General features: G+C 46.2%; 1 protein-coding gene across 4 annotated transcripts in view; it reads left to right on the top strand.

Moving 5' to 3' along the window:
• TSPAN4 (tetraspanin 4) overlaps nt 1-18,736 on the top strand; it is a 3,410,446-nt gene that overhangs the window by 1,470,549 nt on the left and 1,921,161 nt on the right. For all 4 annotated transcript variants that reach the window (XM_069624016.1, XM_069624017.1, XM_069624014.1 and 1 more), the window contains one exon: nt 7,266-7,307. The gene's annotated coding sequence lies outside the window, so the exon portion shown is untranslated. The remainder of the gene's footprint in view (nt 1-7,265; nt 7,308-18,736) is intronic.

Genomic DNA, 18,736 nt, shown 5'->3' with positions numbered 1-18,736 from the left:
CCTCTCTCCTCTGCTGGTGCCTCCAACTGGAATGGCCTCCCTGCCCCTCTCAAACTTGAGGCGGACAACCTGAAGTTTCGGAAGCAGCTAAAAGCTTTCCTCTTCTCTGCTGCTTTCGCTCTCTCTCCCCCCCTGCTGACCTACCTGACCTACCTGTCTGCTGTACTGACTGGCTGCTTGGCTACCCTCAGAGTCTCTCTGAGTCCAGGCTCTTTCTTGATTGGTCACCCTTGCACTGCCTCCGGGCCTACCATGCACTTAGGGGCTGTAACTGTAACCCTGCAGTCCATTGTTCTCCTTGCACAACCAATAGCTGCTCTGCCCTGGCTGCACTTACTGAGAGCATTGCTGCCCTGTTTTCCCTTCCCCTCTCACTTGCACTTCCCTGCTCCCTTTTCCCTTGCACTTCTCGTTCTCACAATGACACAAGGCCTAGTGAGATCGTTTGTCTTGTCCTCCCTCTATCATCCCTCCCTTGTGTACACTTGTGTACAGGCGCATTATAAATGACTTGAATCACATCATATCATTTTATCACAGATGCCCAAAAAAATATACAATGCCGCAGTAAGAAATGGCTAGACTGGCAGCACCCAAATGCCAATCTAGCCAGGTAATTAAAGTTAGCAGGACTACTTTATCAGAAATGTCCAGTTAAAAGAAAGTCATACCAAACTGAGGAATGACTAGACTGGCTAAATCAAAATGCCTCTCTAGCCACTAATACCACAGATCATGCCTGCTTAGCCTGGACATGGACAACCATTATGATTTATCACACAATCCTGCCCCCCCACACATCCACTCTCCCTCCCACCCACCACCCCAACCTCCACAATCAGCTCCTTGGCCCAGAATTACCTCTGCGTCCCTCTTCCTTGTCCCAGAGCTTTCGTATGAGGCTCCTTGCCTCATAGGTAAGTACTGGGATGAGGAACAGTGGGACTAGGAGTGATGAAGATTACAGGTAGCTAAATCAGGCATTACCTCCATGTACCTCTACCTCTTCCCAGTACTTTTGTATGAGGCAGAGTGCCTCAAACACACGTACTGCCTCGTATATAAGTACTGGGACGAGGAAGAATAGGGCTAGGAGTAAGCAAGGCATTAAACACAAGTAGTAGCGCAACACCATTGAGTTGACTGGGCTTCAGCACTACCCCCCTGACATTTTGGGCTATATTGACTCAACTTGGCTAACCTTTAGAGCAGTTGCCAGACCGAACAGGACACAGATTTTAAACGGCACCTGGTTTTTGCTGTTAACAAGAACCCAGCCATTACCAACGTAAAGCATTTCACTGTTAGTACCTGCATTCAAATGCCACATTGTTTAGGCGATTGAAATCGTGATGTGGGTTTAGTACTTGCATGCCAGGGGAGTGATTGGAAGGGTAGAGAGGGAACAGGAGACTTATAGGAGAGAGTTAACTGCTTGTAACATTGAATCTGCACTTGAATAGTCTCATTAAAATGCGTAAATAATTTGGATGCGCCCACACAAATAAGTTTCTCCCTCCCCACCGCATGTGAAGTTAGCGCCTCTCCCAACATTTGAAGGGTTAGCCCCCCGAAATGAAGGTTTTCTTGTGCCCCTGTACACAAGCACACACACCATTCACCTTATACACACCCAGTCATCCACACATTTAAGTGTGCACCCTTTCACCATACACTCACACAGGTAGCCACCTATACATTTATGTGTGCACCCTTTCACCATGCAGGCACACCCCCACAGCCACCCATACATTTAAGTGTGCACCCTTTCGCCATACACACACAGGCAGCCGGCTATACATTTGAGTGTGCACCCTTTCACCATAGACTCATACACACACACCTCATGGAGTTGAGGGGGGGCCCTATTACTTAAAAAAGAAATTGGGGCTCATTACGGGTCCAGCGGTAACCGTGCCGGTGCTACCGGCGGGTTGCCGCCAGACCCATAAAAAATTACTATGGCCTGACTTCCCGGTGCCACCGTGCTATTTCAAGTCCGGCGGCTGGGAAATCAGGTGCCGGTAATTTCGTTAAACCCCAGACTCCACGGGAATGGGGACACAGAAGCACCTGCACCATTGGGTCAGACCTGTCGGGCATGGCAGCCCCACCAGGCAGACCTGTAATATGCCAGTCCGGAAACAACAGTGCCTGTAAGCTTACCAGCACCGTTGTTTCCGGACCGGCATGGTCAGAATGAGCCCCATTGTTTCTTTTTTAAGTCACTATAACTTCATTAAGAAATTATTTCAGTTAAGGACCGAACCATAATCAAAATAATTTCTTTATGATGGCTGAGTTGCTTCAAAAACAAACAATTTCTTTTTGAAGGCATAGGGTTCCCCACCCCCCGCCACCCCATGACATGGAGGCCTCCAGCCTAGGGTCTTCCATGTCATGGGGTACGGGGGCCCTCAGACTTCAAAAAGAAAGTTTCTTTTTGTAGTCACTCTGCCTTCATAAAGAAATTATTTCTGTTACAGAAATGTTCTTTATGAATGCAGTGAATTTCAAAAGAAACTTTTTTTTTTTTAGAAATTTTTTTTTTTTTTTTTTTTTTTTTACTGGGGCCCCCTCCCAGCCATGTGCTGGTGGGGCCCCCCACACCGCGGGCCCCCCCGCACTGCAGGGGCTGCGGGGGCCCCTGTTACGCCAGTGCACCCTCTCCCCCTTGGGGAGAGGGTGTTGATCTCTGCATTTATATTCTATAGGCTTGCCTGGCAGGGGACAGGGCCTCGCCTATTCAGCCTTAATGGTGGCGCTGCCCCTTGCCAGCTGGGTAGGGGCAGCGTCACCATTAAGGCTGAAAGGGTGAGGCCGCTGGAAGCTGAGGCCGTTTTCCTGAAAACTGAAACTCTACGAGTTTCAGTCTCCAGGAAAACGGCCTCAGCTTCCAGCAGCCTCGCGTTTTCTCCATAATGGCGGCGCCGGCCCACGGGCTTCTCCTGCTTAAAGGGATGCCTCGCAGGTCCGGCGCCACCATTACGGCTGAAAGGCATTTTTTTTTGGAGCCTGAAGCTTTCGCACACGAGCGAGAGCTTCAGGCTTCAGAAAAAAATCCTTTTCGTGTAGTGGCCGGGGCTGGCAGGGGAGATTAGTGGGCCCCACAGGGCCCCGCCAGGCCCCGTCCCACTTAAAGCCCTGGCCGGCAGTAAAAGGCAAAGTTACCGTTGTGGGCGCTTATTTTTCTTTTTTTTTTTTAAAGTATTTATCTGATCGGATGGCCACTACCAACCCCGCCCCCTCTAGACCACACCTCCTCTGCCCCCCCAACTCCTCCCCCACCCCGGCACTTGTGGGATCCCCCACCACATTTTTTCCATTTCCACCACTGGTAATAACTGAATATCTGCAGCTCATACCCGCGCAGGAGGCTCTTACTGAGATCCACCTGGGGATATATTGAAAGAGCTTATTAGCGTCTCGTTAAATGGTATGCACACTATGCATAGCATCGAGGCGCTTGCATACGTCAAACAATGACTACAAGCAGGTGACTTTCACACAGGTTGTCCCGGTGTGCGTTTAAGTATGCAAGTAGTACACCTGGCAATAAGAAGACATCTTAAGTTGTGCCTTGCTAGGTATAAAGTAGCAGACCAGTAACTGCTTTTAGGCTTACATCACATTCTAGTGCATGCAGTCCTGTATGTGCAATGTATTGGAATGCACATTGTCAGGCGCTACTAATACTGTGACTTATAGAGCATGATTTGAGTGCTATGTTTCAGCATTTTTATTAAGAAGCATGAGTCTGCTTTAAGTATGGATGCTTAGCAACAAAAACAGTCGCTTGTTTGTTACCACTTTACCAGCTTTAGCAGTCTTCTGAATGTTCATATGCAGCTGTCACTTTGCATGCTGTTTTGGGGTAGTAGAAGAAGAAAACATTCACGTCTGTAAGTGTGTTCACATATATGTAGATCTCCAGAGAGATTTCTGCATCTGTTGTTAATATATATTCAAACTCTGAGAGGGCCGTCTCTTCGTTCATCTTCATGCATCTTCATCCAGTCAATACACGTATACCATTTGGTTGGGGAACAAGAACAGTAAGCTGCTGGTATTCAGAGTGCTTCAGTGAACTTTACTGTGTGTGCACGGTAAGCCTTTGACTATCATGCTTTTGTCTGAGTAGAGATCAGGAACCCATCTGGATGGCTGGCCAGACAGTGGGATATCCAGATTCCCACTAAAACAGGACATTTTACATATTTGGCGCAATAACTCCAGCCGTGCTAGATATATCCCTACAACAGTTTCCATTCAGGGAGTCTCTTCTCCCGGTGTACACAACAATGACTGGAGAATAGCCCATTAGAGATAACATTGTCTTTGACAAATCTTGCTTATAAGTGTCAATTTTAGGTAACTCACACTGCAGTAGGGTATCTGAACTCAAAGCCCACTCAGAGCTCCAGTTAGCAATGTAATCGTCCAAGATAACATACAGAACTACAAACATAACACATACATTTTCCAAATGCTTAGTTGATTCCCACAATGTCTGCTTGGTAAACATTCATAGATGATTTGTTTTTTTTGTATCACTCCATGTTTTGTCGCATCACATGCAGCAAGCTGAGGCCCATTTCAAATGCTGATTACACGCGTGTGCCATTAATACACAATGGGCCTCATTACGAGTAGTGCATAATGGGTTTAACAGCGCCGGTAATGGTGCCGGCGCCGTTAAACCCACTCCACACTATTACGAGGTCCCCTCGCGGGACCCGCTCTGGACGTCTGGTTTTTCCCGACGTCCATAGAGGGTTCCTCAAGGGAACCAGGGAGCTAACAATGGGCCTGTAATTGACAGGCCCTTTGTTAGCTCCCTCCCCATTCCCATTGAGCCCTATGGGGGCTCGAGTGTGAATGGGGAAGGACCGGGCCCGGGTTCCCTGAAGGAGGAATTACTGGGCCCTCCAAACTCGGAATGGCCCGGTAATTCCCCATTTAGGGAACCCGGACCCGATTTTGGAGGCAGCCATGGCGCTAATAGCACCATGGCTGCCTCCAAAGTCGTAATGAGGCCCAATTTCTTTTGTTGTGTTGCTTGAAAACTCTTTCTCACAGAAACGAACGACTTTTTGTAAAAATTCTAATGGATTAAAATACAAAAAAAAAAACAAAAAAAAACCCATCTGAGGAGATGTTGGGCCTCACATTACCTTGCATTCTGGAACAATGGAACGGCTATTGTGTTGAATTGTTAACTTTGTACTGTAAAGTAAACAATAAACTATAAAAGCTCAGACTTTGGCCTAATAGTGGGAACATGCTATAGAAAACACTCCAACAAAATAAAGGTGTCTCCTTTGGTGTGTGGGGACCCCTTTCTTATGTTCACATGCGCATGGTGCAGGCACTCCCAATCATGAATTCCTGGCTACGCCACTGCAGTGACGTCTACCACGGTTTTTGACAACACCCCTGAGTTTCATTTCTATAGCACTTACAGTTTAGTTAATAGTTAATATGGTAGTTTGGATACTTGGGATGACCCGGTATGAAGAATTACAAGACAATCATAATGGAGGGAGAAATTGCTGCATAAATAAGGCTATGTCCTGGGTCCCCTCCTCTATACACTTTACACCTCTGTTCTTGGGGCACTAATCTCCTCCGTTGCATTCTAGTACCAACTCTTTGTGGAGACACCCATATCTTCTTCTCGTTTCCTGAACTCTCCTCTGTCCTCTCTATCAAAATGCTCAACTGCCTCTTTGCCATTAAATATTGGATGTCTTTGTACTCTCTGATGTTAAACTCTACCAGAACAGATGGGCTGTTCTCCCCGCAGCCAAAGCTCTCTCTCATCTCTTCCTCTTCCTATCCTACATGGCACTTTCCCCATCTCTTCTTCTGCTACAAACCTTGGTGTCATCTATGACCCTTCTCACACCTTCTGCACTTTCATCTCAAAAACTGCAATGGCGGCTTGTCTCAACCTCCTGGATATTGGGAAAATCAGACACCTCCTTCCTTTCAACACCGCCAAGAATCTCTTAACCACTCTTGTCTTCTCTAAACTGGACTACTCTGCCAGCATCCAATTTGGTTTCCCCAACTATGCTTTTTGTCCTCTTGACAAAATCATTAATTTCACTACCAGGATTATCTTTAAACTACCTCACTTCACACCTACTTCCCAGTACTGTCACCAGGCTGGATGGCTGATGATGCAAAACAGGGCCAGATTTATTCCCTTAAGTGCCAAGGAGGAGTATGCATAGACTGGCATAATAGCCTGGTACTTAAGGGGTTAAATGTCTTCTCCTGGTCCACAAATCTATCCACGGTAAGCCACCACTGTATCTATACTCTCCTATCCAACTCTAAAAGCCTTCTCGTAATCTTTGCTCTGCCTCCTCAACTTTCCTTGTTGTATCTCGTCCTCCCTGTGCTTCCTCTCACTTCTGCGCTCTCTCCTTTTTTTGCTCCACTTGCATGGAATTCTCTTCCCCCAGACATCCGAGAAACGGTACAACCTCCTTTCATCGTGGGATGAAAGGACGCTGGGTTTTTCTCTGTTGTTATTTCAACGTGAAAACTCATCGAATTCTGTAGGGGGGGTTAAACAAATATATAGATGGGGTGTGGTTGTTCGGGAATAGTTAAATAATTAAAGGGGATGGGGGGTTTAGGGGGAACTCCCTAAAAAAAAAAATTCAATGAGTTTTCTCGTTGAAATATTCACAGAGAAAAACCCATCGTTGTTTCATCCCGCAATGAAATGACATGGAACCCTGAGAAACAGTGTGCACTGATTTGTTCAAAACCCCCAAAAAGTCTACCTCCTCGCCTCTATGTTACCCTCTTAACCTCATTTTCATCTGCCTCCTAGCTTACCTTTTTCCCTCGTCTCCAACCTGCCTCTGTGCCTCAATTTCTCTGCCTCCACTCTAGCACTCCATTCATTAAGGTCACATCACTAATACAGCATGCCGTACCACCTACCTACACTTACAGATGTCCAATGTTGATTGTCTTTAATCTTTGTAAATCCACCCATGTATTGTCCCCACAACCTGGTCAGACTATCATTCAAACGTCATTATAAGAAGCTCGCTGCTTCCCGTCAAAACTGATTTCTTATCTATTTTATGCTCTTTTATGATGAAAAGAACATGGTTCCTTTCTGTACATGAATATGTAAATTAATATGCCTGTGTGACTGATTACTGTCTAATTTATTGTAGAATTTTTGGACTGAAACTACGCATGTAAATAATGCTGTACATTTTGATACTCATTGACAGGTACTTACAGAGGGGACATAGCCACAAGGACACGTTTTGCTGGTAAGAAGCTCTGTTTATGACGTGTGTACTTATGTTTGGGAGTGCAGGCCTAGCTTGGAAGCAACAGAGCATTGCAGAAAGGGGTCGCACCAGTGGGTTACAAGTAAGGTGTGGGGGTATTAATGGAGCGCAGATGGGTAGGCAGAGCAGGGTGGGGCGCCCTGCAAAGGGACAAGTAGGGTTGCGTGGCGCAATCAGTGATGTCATATTTTTCTAATAGAGATGCTGTGTCGGCTTTCAGCTCTGGAAAACGCACATTTAGATTGCAGGAATCGACATCCAAAATTGAGATGGAAGGGCTCCTTTTTATTGGGATTAAGAAAGTTTTCGATGATGGAACCTAAAAACAGATGACAAATATATCATGTAACGATTTAAAGTCATTTTTTGTTGTAATGCTGACAACCTCATCCGGCCATGTTTGAAAGCAAAACATTAGAGGAAGCGGGGATCCCAGCAGGGAGTCACTATCTGTGTGCAATCAGAGCCGTGCTATCCCTGATTGCATGGGACATTAGTATCTATGGAGCAGAGATAGTTAAAATCCGGCAGTCGCTTTCACATGCTGCGCCCTTTTTCTGCCATAAGGGGCAGTTGAATCAGGGACGTCATTTGGGGGCTATCAGGGGTCGCAACTGTGACCCCTGAGGTTTCATTTACTACCCCTGTGTTCTCCCTGCTACCCCCCTAAACAAAATGAACTTTTTTTTGTTTACATTGAAGCTCCTGGGCTATGGCCAGTGCCATGTGGATCGTTGTTTCTGGAGTGGCTGGAATTAATATTGAGGCCTCTTAAAAAAGACAGGGGGTTCAACAAGTGTAAGACTTTGAGTAGTGACCCTAAATAAGAAAGAATAGGAATAACAAACAATTTGTCTTTCTGGAATTCTATACAATAATGGTTAGACTCATTAAAGGGGTGAAAGTTCATGTTCTATTGCTTCCCATGATATCACTTTGGGGGCGGAGTTAAATGAGAGGTCAAGGGCATGTGATGTCACTTCCGCTACCCCTGGCATTTGGTGAAATGACGTCCCTGGGTTGAATGTGCAGACTCGCACTGTTTCTCTGTTATTCATGACGTCAAAGAATGTACCCAGTGCCCAAAGTTGTCCTATACCTTCTGAGTCCTCTGGTGAATTATTCATCTTCTCCAGTTCGGAGCCGGTGCATCTATTTGACTCACCGTGCCATTTTCAGAAAATCCCCATGTCACAATAAGTCTGAATCAGTGCTTTTAGTGTGCCTGTGCTAACCGCCCCCCCCTCTAATATTTTACACTATTGAGGACAGAGACATCTCCAGACAGAAGCTGAGTACCAGCACTTGTGCCTTTGGTGAGGGTAAAATGAAACATTTCCCTAAGCTGTACCAGGATGAAGCATTGCACTCCCACAGCCTTTTCCGTGGTAAGCTGTGCCCAGTGCCTCCTCGTGTCCCACACCCACAGTGTCCCATCACGCCTCCTTCCCACATCCCACCCTGCAGAATAAAAGGAGAGCTGAATGCGTGGGCCTCAAACTACTTTTTTGGTACATTGTTATCATCAGTGTCTTTTCTAATGTTTAGCTGATTATAACTGTTTTGAGACATTTCAAACTGAAAGCCTAAAGAAATCTCCAGTTACCTATCAATTACGTGCCTTCCTACACGACAATTAAAGTGAATCACAATATAAAACTCCTTTTGTGAAGCCTAGTTTATATTCATGATATGCACTTGGTTGAAAAGCAAAAAAGAAAGGAGTTTATTTTATGTGGATAGTTGAATGTTCTGATCAACATGCATAACCACAAGCAGCCAAGCATCTACTATTGGCAGGTGACCTTATCGCATAATGTATTTATTGTGTGTGTGTTTAAGTGCTGAAAGTACAATGGTGGAAAACAGGAGATTTTGCAGGATTGCATTATTTGGCTCGCTGGGACGTGTAGTCTTTCATTCTATTCTAAATGTCGTCAATAAAACAATGCTACTCTTTTGGCTTAACATGTTTCATTACAGATATGGAAATATACAGGTTGGTTTGCTATGTGAATTGAATACTTTGCAAGTTAACGCCATAACATTTTAAACTTGAAAGCCAAAACCCAAATGTGTGTACAAACTTAAGCTCGGAAGGTAAGGTATGTGGTTAAGTGCTTACATTGCACAGTGGTTTGAAACTCTAATCTGCAAAAACTGTGAGCCCCTAAACGTTATTCAGTTCAAGCTATTTGACAAAATCATGGGTAGACTTGGGGGTAATTTTCCAAACCCCAGAGCAGTAAATAGGGTGTAAAAAACACACTGAACGGTTTACCCATGGTTTTATGCCCCATTTACCATTTAGAGGGATTTTCAACTTTTTAGACAGACATGGAGGGAGCATGGAATACAATTAAGGTTCCTACCACCCATCCACTACTCCTGTCAAAAACGGATACATTTCCTCTAGCATCTGATATTGATTTTTGAGGAAATAGCTGGCTGGTTCCATTTTAATCAATGTAAATGTGAGATGCATATACTATTGTTTGCACAACAAAGTGCAAAAAATGCATGGACACCAAGAGGCAACCAAATATCTGTGTGTTGTTTGCACCTCGCATTGCAAACAAGAAAAATTGCACAAACTTCTGCTAACATAGACATGCTGGTGTGAGCCATCCTGTCTGTGCAATTAGCCATCTGCATTTCTATGCTGGGAGCCTGGCTTGTGCTGGATGTCTATATGTAATCCCTGTAGGGATATGACCCAAAGCAAAAGCTCAGGGTTCTCCACTTGAATGGCCATTAACCATCGAAGATGCCGGTCGTTTGTCTGGATCGTAAAGCGTGACAGAAAGGTGCAAGCTTTCAGATTCTTTATAGCCCACGCGACCATGTAAGCTTCTTTTTCAATGATGGCCCAGTTCCTTTCCCTTTTTGTCAATCGCCTGCTTATGTAGGCGACAGGTTGCTCTACCCCTTGAGAGTTCAGCTGCGGCAACACTGCTCCAGTCCCAGAATCACAGGCGTCTGTCTGGATAATGCAATCCTGACACTTTCAGAGCTGGGGCCCTGCACATTCCATCCTTTAAATCCTGAAAAGAGGTTTGACACACGGGGTCCAAGTTACCTTCTTCAGCATTTTCTTGGAAGTTACATCATTCAGAGGCATGGCAATGGTGCCATACACCTTGATGAACGACTGGTGTTACCCGGTGAGACCTACAAAGGCTCTCACCTGCGTATGTGTGGTGGGGATGTCCCATTCCTTCACAGCCTTCACCTTCATTTTGATAGGTTCTCACCTCCCCCGACCAGGTGGCCAAGGCTAGTCACGGTGCCCTGTGCTATCTGACACTTTGTGGCCTTGATAGTCAGACCTGCATTCTGCACCGAATGAAGCAATTGTTTCAGGTGGCATAAGTGATCTTCCCAGGTGCGACTGAACACAGCAATGTCATCTAAATAGGTGACACTGAGGTTTTCCAGACCAGACAAAACCTGGCTGACCATCCAATGAAAAGTGGCAGGAACATTCTTCAATCCGAAGGACATGTCAGTGAACTGATAATGTCCTTCTGGGGTTGAGAATGTGGACCTCTCTCTCACTCCATCTGTCAAGCCAACCTGCCAGTACTCTGCCGTGAGGTCAAAGGTACTCATGTACTTGGCAGCACCAAGCTTGTCAATGAGTTCATCTGCCCGAGGCATATGGTGAGCATCTATCTTCATGACAGAATCGTGAACACTGTACGCCAAACAAAATTGAACTTGAATCTCTCCATCACTGGTCATTTTCACGACCAGTACCACTGGGCTATGCCAGGGGCTCTGGGATGGCTCTATCACTTCAAGGAACAGCATCTTGGAGACTTCCTTCTTGATGGGTCGCTTACCTTATCGGGAATCTGGGTAATCCTATTCTTCACCGGCTTACTGTCTCTAGTGTCCACATCATTGGTGTACCAATCTGCGTGACCGGGAGTCAATGAAAACAGAACGGCAAACTGTCCCAGTAAATGGCAACAGTCTGACAGTTGCTGTTCTAACAGTTCTGTTGCAAGGTTGACAACTTCAATTGACCCATCTGTGGCTTTAGTGTGCCGTAGGTCTGTGAGGGGATCGATATCCCCCTCAGTCTCTCCATCTCTGACTAACGCCATGACCAAGATATCTCAGCTATAATGGGAATTTAGCAGCTTGATGTGAAAGACCCTGCAAATCTGTTTAGGTTCTTTCACCTCAATGAGATAATTTACCTCATTGACTTTTTCTAGCACACACTAAGGCACAGACCACTTGTTCTGACAAGCACTGGGTTAGACAGGCGCCATAATCCCCACACACTGGCCTTGAGAATAGACCGTCACTGTGGCCTTCTGGTTGTGCCAGTGCTTCATCCGCTCCTGCCTGGCCATTAGGTTTTTCATCGACTGTTCCATGTACTTTGCCATTCTAGAGCGAAGGCCAATTACATAGTCTACTACATCTCGCGTAGGGGATGAGGGGTTGCCCTCCCATTCCTCTTTCACTAGACTGATGGGACCTCATTCAGGGTGTCCAAACAGAAGCTCAAAGGGGCTAAACCCTACTCCATTCTGTGGCACCTCCCTGTAGGTGAACAGAAGGCATGCCAGGAGACTATCCCATTTTCTCCTCAGGTGCTCTTCCAAGCCACCTATCATGCCTTTCGGGGTCTTTTTGAACCGCTCAACAAGCCCATTTGTTTGTGGATTGAAGGATGTAAAGAACCAGTAGGGGACTCCACACTCTTTGCATGGCACCTTCATATACGCAGATATGAAGTTTGATCCCCTGTCAGAAAGTACTTCCTTGGGGAATCCAGCATGGGAACACAGCGCAATCAGAGCCTTCGACACAACAGGGGCTTTGATGCTCCTCAGAGGGACAGCCTCAGGGTATCTTGTGGCAACGTCTACCACCACCAAGATGTATTTGTTCCCTGAGCTGGTTTGAGGATCCAAAGGACCCACAATATCCATCCCTATTCACCTGGAAGGCCGCCCAACCACGGGTAGTGGAATTAAGGGGGCCTTTGTGGCACCACTTGACTTGCCAGAAGTTTGACGAGTCGGGCAGGATCGGACAAATTTCATACCTTTTACGCACAGCTGCAGCCAGTAAAAGTGCACAGACAACAGGTCCAATGTCTAAGTATCTCCCAAGTGACCCGCTAAAGGAATTTGGTGAGCCAAATCCAAAAAGAACTTTCTGTGGCATTGGGGAATCACCAACCCTCTTGTGCCTGCACTCTCAGAGTCTTTTCACTAACTGTACAGGACTCTACCCTCCCAAAACACTTTGAACAGTCCATGGGCCTTGCCCTTAGCTTGTTCCTCTACTTGCTTCCACAGGCCAACCAGAGAGAGACCATCTTTCTGGGCTTTTAAGAAGTCGGTCTGACCTTGGCTCCCAGCTCATGCAAACTCATACAGCTTTGGCAGGCCCTTCAGATCTGAGCTCACTTGGTCCTCCACCTCAGGTTCCTGCACTGCACCAGGCAACTTTGAAGTCACTGAGTCCCCTGCTACCAAAGTAGAGTCCTTGCTGGCTACTGACCTCTCTTCCACAGGAGTAGCCGACTCAGCAGTCTGTTGAACTGGACAAGGTGCTACCGGCCAGCCTGGTCTGTCCAACAAGCCCTCTGGAAGCACTCCAGGTCCTAAGACTCTGAGAGTCTTCAATCTGGCAACCTCTTTGGCACTCAAACTTGTAGCGACAGTGACTATCTCGGGACCAGAATGATCATTACCCAACAGACATGGGACAGGGATGGAGTCTTTCACTGCTACACAGCACTGTCATTTCACCTCACCAGCTGAACTCTACTATCACCAAGGGGCACTTACTCTTTCCGTTAAACCCACTGATGCTACAATAAGGCCCATACACTGGCCTGGCTATACCCACTGCCAGGTGAAGTATTGAGGCTAGCTGCAGTGTCTTGGACCACAGGAGTTCTATGTCCATTGATATACACATGTTCTAGATAGAGATGAGTATTGCTGGGAACTGGGATCTCTTCTGGAGACCCAGTACCGTTTCCACTCAGTGTAACCAATCCGCATTTAGCCACTCCTAGTCCTAGTGGGAAATCCTCCTCAAGGAGGGCAAACTAATGATGTCCTACTCCACAAGTCCAACATTCACTATGGCTTGCTTGGGTAAGCCCTTGCAAGTAGGATCCCCTTTCATATGGCCCAGCTCATTACACAAGAAACAACTTTGGGTGGTGAGAATGTAGGTGTCCCAGTATTAGGTGTTAGGATTACCTGTGCTCTTCTTTTCGGTGTATACAGCTGAACTAACGTTTTGGTATTTTCCTTCATTATTTTGGAGACCTTACTTCAAAGAGGATTGGGTCGGGCCTTTTTTATTCCCATCCGTGTTAACTTTTTTTGTCTAAAGATTTCTCTTCTGGTTTGGGTGTGCTCTCCTGGGCCTTTTTCTGGACTTGCATACTCACAGACCTGTTGGCAGCATTTGCAAGCTCCCTAGGGTCTGTAATAGACTTTTCCACCAGATGCTGGGGTAGGTTAAACTCACAATTCTTCAATACATTGTGTGAATGCTTCAAATACCTGCCGATTTTCTTTCCAAGCTCTCTGAAGCTCTTGAGATACTGTTCTAGGGTTTTATAGAACTTCCTGAGGAGGGCTGTGTTCATGCTGTCATTAATGGGCCTTTCCTCAGGAGTTAACTGAAGAATGTCATCAGTCCCTGGTGTCGGTAAGTGACTCAACGGGGCTGCACCCCACAGCACCTCGTCCACCTCCTCGAGCTGAAAATCAATCCTGAGTGCTTCAAACCAGTCAAAAATGTCCTTCTCCACTTTGGAAGCCTTCACTGAGTCTTTGGGGATGTGGTGCCATGGTTTATCCCAGGCATCCTGGTTTGAGCCACTACCGCTGCTTTTGCTGGAGGTGGATCTGTTGGCCTCCATCATCTCTTCAAGATCCAGTTTGTGCAGCTCTATGGTGACCATGTATCTCTGCTTCTGTTCCTCTAGCGCTAGTCTCCTCTCCTCTAGCAGGAACTTTCTAGCCACTACATTGTTAACAGCCAGAACAATTACATGGCAACGTAGAGACTGTGCTGATGCCTGGGAACTGTGGAATGCCGCACTCACCCCTGACCTCCTGGACAATATAGAGTGTTGAGAAACCATGCTTCCTCCCGTAGGAATGGTTGGTGAGAAACACTGCTCATGCTATCTTCCTCGTCATTTCCACTAGCCCTCATGGATGGTCTTCTTCATTTGGGTACTGTGAGGAAGCTGAGGGCATACTCATTTCTTTACCCAAAATATCCTCCACCAGCGGGCCAGGGAAAGGCTGTAACTTTCGGATCCTGACCCTGAGGGTGGATATGAGAGGGAGGATAATCTGGGAGGAGGAGACATGGGGAGTGGGGATGAGTCACTCTTGAGTGAGACATGGTATCCCCCCTTTCCCTTTCATAAGGAATCAAATGTCCCTGAGGTTTTTATGGGATATTACCAATCCCTCCCCTATTGTGTTACAAAACCTTCTCCCAATGCATATCACTATGGTACTAAGACTGGGAAGAGACCACACAGGAACATACATACATCCTTTATTAACTTGGATATACACAAGCACCAATATGATACTGTGGCGAGGAAGAGGGAATCCGAATGCCAATCAATGTGAATGGCCTCCACCTGAAGCCAAAGGTGCAGTATAAATGGCCCACTTAGGTGAGGCTAATGAGAAGGAGATCGCTTGTGGAGTGCTTGCAGACGGAGAAGCCGGAGGTGAAGGCGGGGAGACACATGTCCGAAGCACTGAGGTGCTGCAGAGTCATTGCAGTGGAAGCAGATTGTGGCAGGCCTTGTTGGAAGACCTCCGGTGGCAGGGTCTGGCTGATGACCTCCTGGAGTGAAGAGCGCTCCCTCTCCTGTAGCCTGAGGTGTCGGAGACCCAGGAAGAGGTGCTTGCCAAGCCGGGAACAGCAGCAGCCACAAAGAACCAACTGAAGCAGAGAAGGGCACACAAAGACAACATACTCAGTGGGTCAAGTAATGCTGAATGACTCTGGGACGCTCTGGTGTGAGCTGCGTTGTGAATGCAGGTCGGAGTGCTCACGAGTGAGCAGAGGACCTCAGAGGCAATGGGATTGCCAGTCCAAATGTAAAACACAGATGTTTGATGACTACGATATGTGAAGGTTGATGAATGGAGCGGTTTGTGAATAACAAACTGTATTGAAATTGGGAAGGCCTCGGAAGGGCCAGAAAAGCAAAAAACGTTCAATTGAATGAGAAGCCTGTGAGCAGGGTGCACATTTCTATCAGGAGAATGAACTGGGAATTTACAGTTATGTTGTTTTGATATGAATGAACTGAAGTTTTGAATACCGAACCAAGCGAAAGTAATTATGAGTGTATGCCACATGAGTGAAATGCAGAGAAAAGCGTTCCCTGGTACAAAGGAACTGTGAATCATGGAAACTAAAGAAAGAAAGCACTGGTAATGAATGTAAAGAACTGCGAATTGTACAGGCTGAGAAAAAGCAAGCACTGGCAAGAGCCATAAGGAAAAGAGGAACTGTACAAGTTGAAAGTTGAAACTGTGGCAACACTATGAGAAGGTTTGATAATCCAACAAGTGAATGGTGGCAAAACAAGTGTTGAAAAGGACTGCAAAAACATAAGTTCATTGCCACTGTTGAGCTGAAGCAGTGGTGGTGTAACTGTGGTAAAGAAGCCAATCAGATGTATCAGTTGTGTTACCTCTAATGGGTGGACCGTGTGGTCCAATAACTGCGTCTAGACCGAATACACTCCACTAAAGAGTAGCCAATCGACTCATCTTTACTTTTATAGATGAATACCCAGAGAAGCTTGTACATTGTGAACTTAAAGAGTTGAACCTTATGATACTGATGAAAGAGCCAAAAAGCCTACAATCTGGGAAGAATCTGGTGGAATTATGTTGTTCAGAAAACAGTGAGAGACTTGAAAGCTCAGGGAAGGGAACCCCTTGTGATTGAAATGGAACTATTTGTAATCCTGGGGAAAGGAGAACCGCTTTCTGACCAAGAGCTGGAAGAAACTCTGAACTTTTTTTTGAACACTTCTTAATTTGATGCTGACATCCCTACACAGCTTGAATAAATAGATGTGAGGGCAAGTATAGGTTTTGGACACAGACAGACATTTACTTTGGACTTCCTGACTTAGGCTATCTTTAGTTTCATTTATGTAGGGAAATCCCACCTTAGCATAGGGCAAGATAGGCTTTATCCCAAACTCTGTGTGATTTTAATACACTTTTGCAGCCCAAACGTTCCTCAGTAGTCTGTGTCTACTTCCTGATGCCTTCACAGTACACAGTACCTATGTCTTTACTGTATGCAATTACTACCATTGTCTATATATACTGTATATAACCTTTGCTATTGCACCACTGCTAATTACCATGTACTGTGCCTTGTAACCTGTCCTAAGCGCCCTTTTACTCCCGGGTCTGGAGCGCTATATAAATAAAATAAACAAAAACAAACAAACATGGTCTAACCCGTCCCTTGGGGTCTTCTCCCCAAATGCCCTCGCTTCTACCAAAGCTTGGAGGCTGGTGAGAACCTCAGGTTTATTAACCTTAGTGCTTTGGGGATGTCCCCTCTCTTGACAAAGGACACGCAGGACATCCTTGTTCATGCCTTTCACAGTCTCTATGTCAAGATCCATGATCATTACAAATACCTAGCAGTGTCTAAGCATTCCTGCAATAGTACTTTCATCATCGGGTGACTAAGTTGTGCGCAAGGCTTCAACTAGATCCCACTGCTGCCATGATGAGTCAACCTCCGGGGCACCAGTAGTCCAGGGATAAATAGCTGTATTGAAACCATCAATCAGCCCGAAATCTATAGTACACCAGAAGGGATCTGAACAGATTGTAAACACAAGCAAATTATAAACCTCCTTGTCCAATTTAGTAATGTGGATGGAACGGCAGGCTTATCTTCGAAAGGTTGTGGATCGTTGGTTAGTTGCAACACAGTGAAAATACAATTATTACCCAATGATAAAAGGGACTGTCCAGTCAAGGTTGTATACAAATATCTACTTTATATTATCAGAACAGCCAGCACACTACAAAATACAACCCACCCTGTAAAGGAATGCAGAGGACAGACCGTTTCAAAGAAGGAAAAGGGATGCACTATGGATACTGACAGGAGGGTAGTCAGTAAAGTAAATTATTACAACAATTCAAGGATACTTGGTTTCATTACAAGGGGAGCAATGGGTCATAAAATGTTTATAGGACCCTTCACAGAAGGACCAGGGGACAGAACCACGAGGTACCCTGTGCTTGTAGGTATTCTTGGTGCTCAACAGGGTTTAGTCGGTTTCAGGTCACTTTGCTTTTTCTGCAACATAGATCAAGACTGGAGAGAGCTGTGGGTATCAGGCGGCAGGCAGTGGAGCGAGCAAAGCTGGACAGACAGTGGCAGGCTGGCCTACATGGCGGCTCGGTGTCAGGAATCATTGTCTCAGTGTTGGTCAGTGCTTCTGCCGGCCTTGGCGACTGCGGTATAACAAATGTTAGTGGTGCAGTCGGTTGCAGCTGGAGAAAGTCCTGTAAGGCAGACATCAGCAGATGCTTGTCGATGCACTTCTCCTAGCTTCTTCAATGGGCTTTACCATCCTTTAAGGCGATGGCCACAGATAAGGAGTGTGTTGCAGGCAGCTGCCTTGTCCCTGGGTTTTGGTTCACAGACTCTCTGGCACTTATCACCTAGGAAGCTTGCTGCAGAGCTTAGCAGGGCACGCTGTGTGTTGGCTGGGTGAAGGTTGTAGAGCTGCTGGAGGGTCCTCTGGATTCGGTATCTCCCCCTGTTCGCTGGGTGAAGTTTAGGGCAGGGATCTTGCTTCCCTCTTTAAGGTCCTGGCCTTATTTCACTGGCGGAAGAGGTAAGGCAGACTGTACCTTTAGCCAGGGTCCAAAGATGAGTTCTTCCTTCTGCTTCTGGTGAACCCTTCAGATGATCTGCCAAAGGCGAGGCTTGGCCCTCTTTTAAAGCCAAATGGGCCACAGGGATTGGTGTAGGCTAAGCCTACCTTAATGAACCATATCCTGGGTCCCCCCAAACAATCTCCTGTATGTGTGAGGTCATAACCAGAGTGCTTTACAACATAAATGGTAAAGAAGTGAAAACATGTAATACTAAGTCCCACCCATCTTCATGTCTGTTGTGGAACAAAGAGCCCCTCTGGTTAATGGAGCTCTCTGTGGTTCCTGATTAAAGAGGCTGGTCTCCCCTGAAACTGCAGCAAGACCAGACTTTCTGGATCCTGCAAATCACATACTTGTACCTTTTGAATTGGATCCTTCTGCAGGGATGGCTACTGTAAACATGCAGTCCCAGGCATGACATGTCACTGTCAATTGATAATGAGGGTGGGA

The sequence above is a fragment of the Ambystoma mexicanum genome, chromosome 11 (genome assembly GCF_040938575.1).
Source record: "Ambystoma mexicanum isolate Mex_15411 chromosome 11, UKY_AmexF1_1, whole genome shotgun sequence".
In the NCBI taxonomy this organism is placed as follows: Eukaryota; Metazoa; Chordata; class Amphibia; order Caudata; family Ambystomatidae; genus Ambystoma; species Ambystoma mexicanum.
This window is presented reverse-complemented; position numbering and strand designations above follow the sequence as displayed.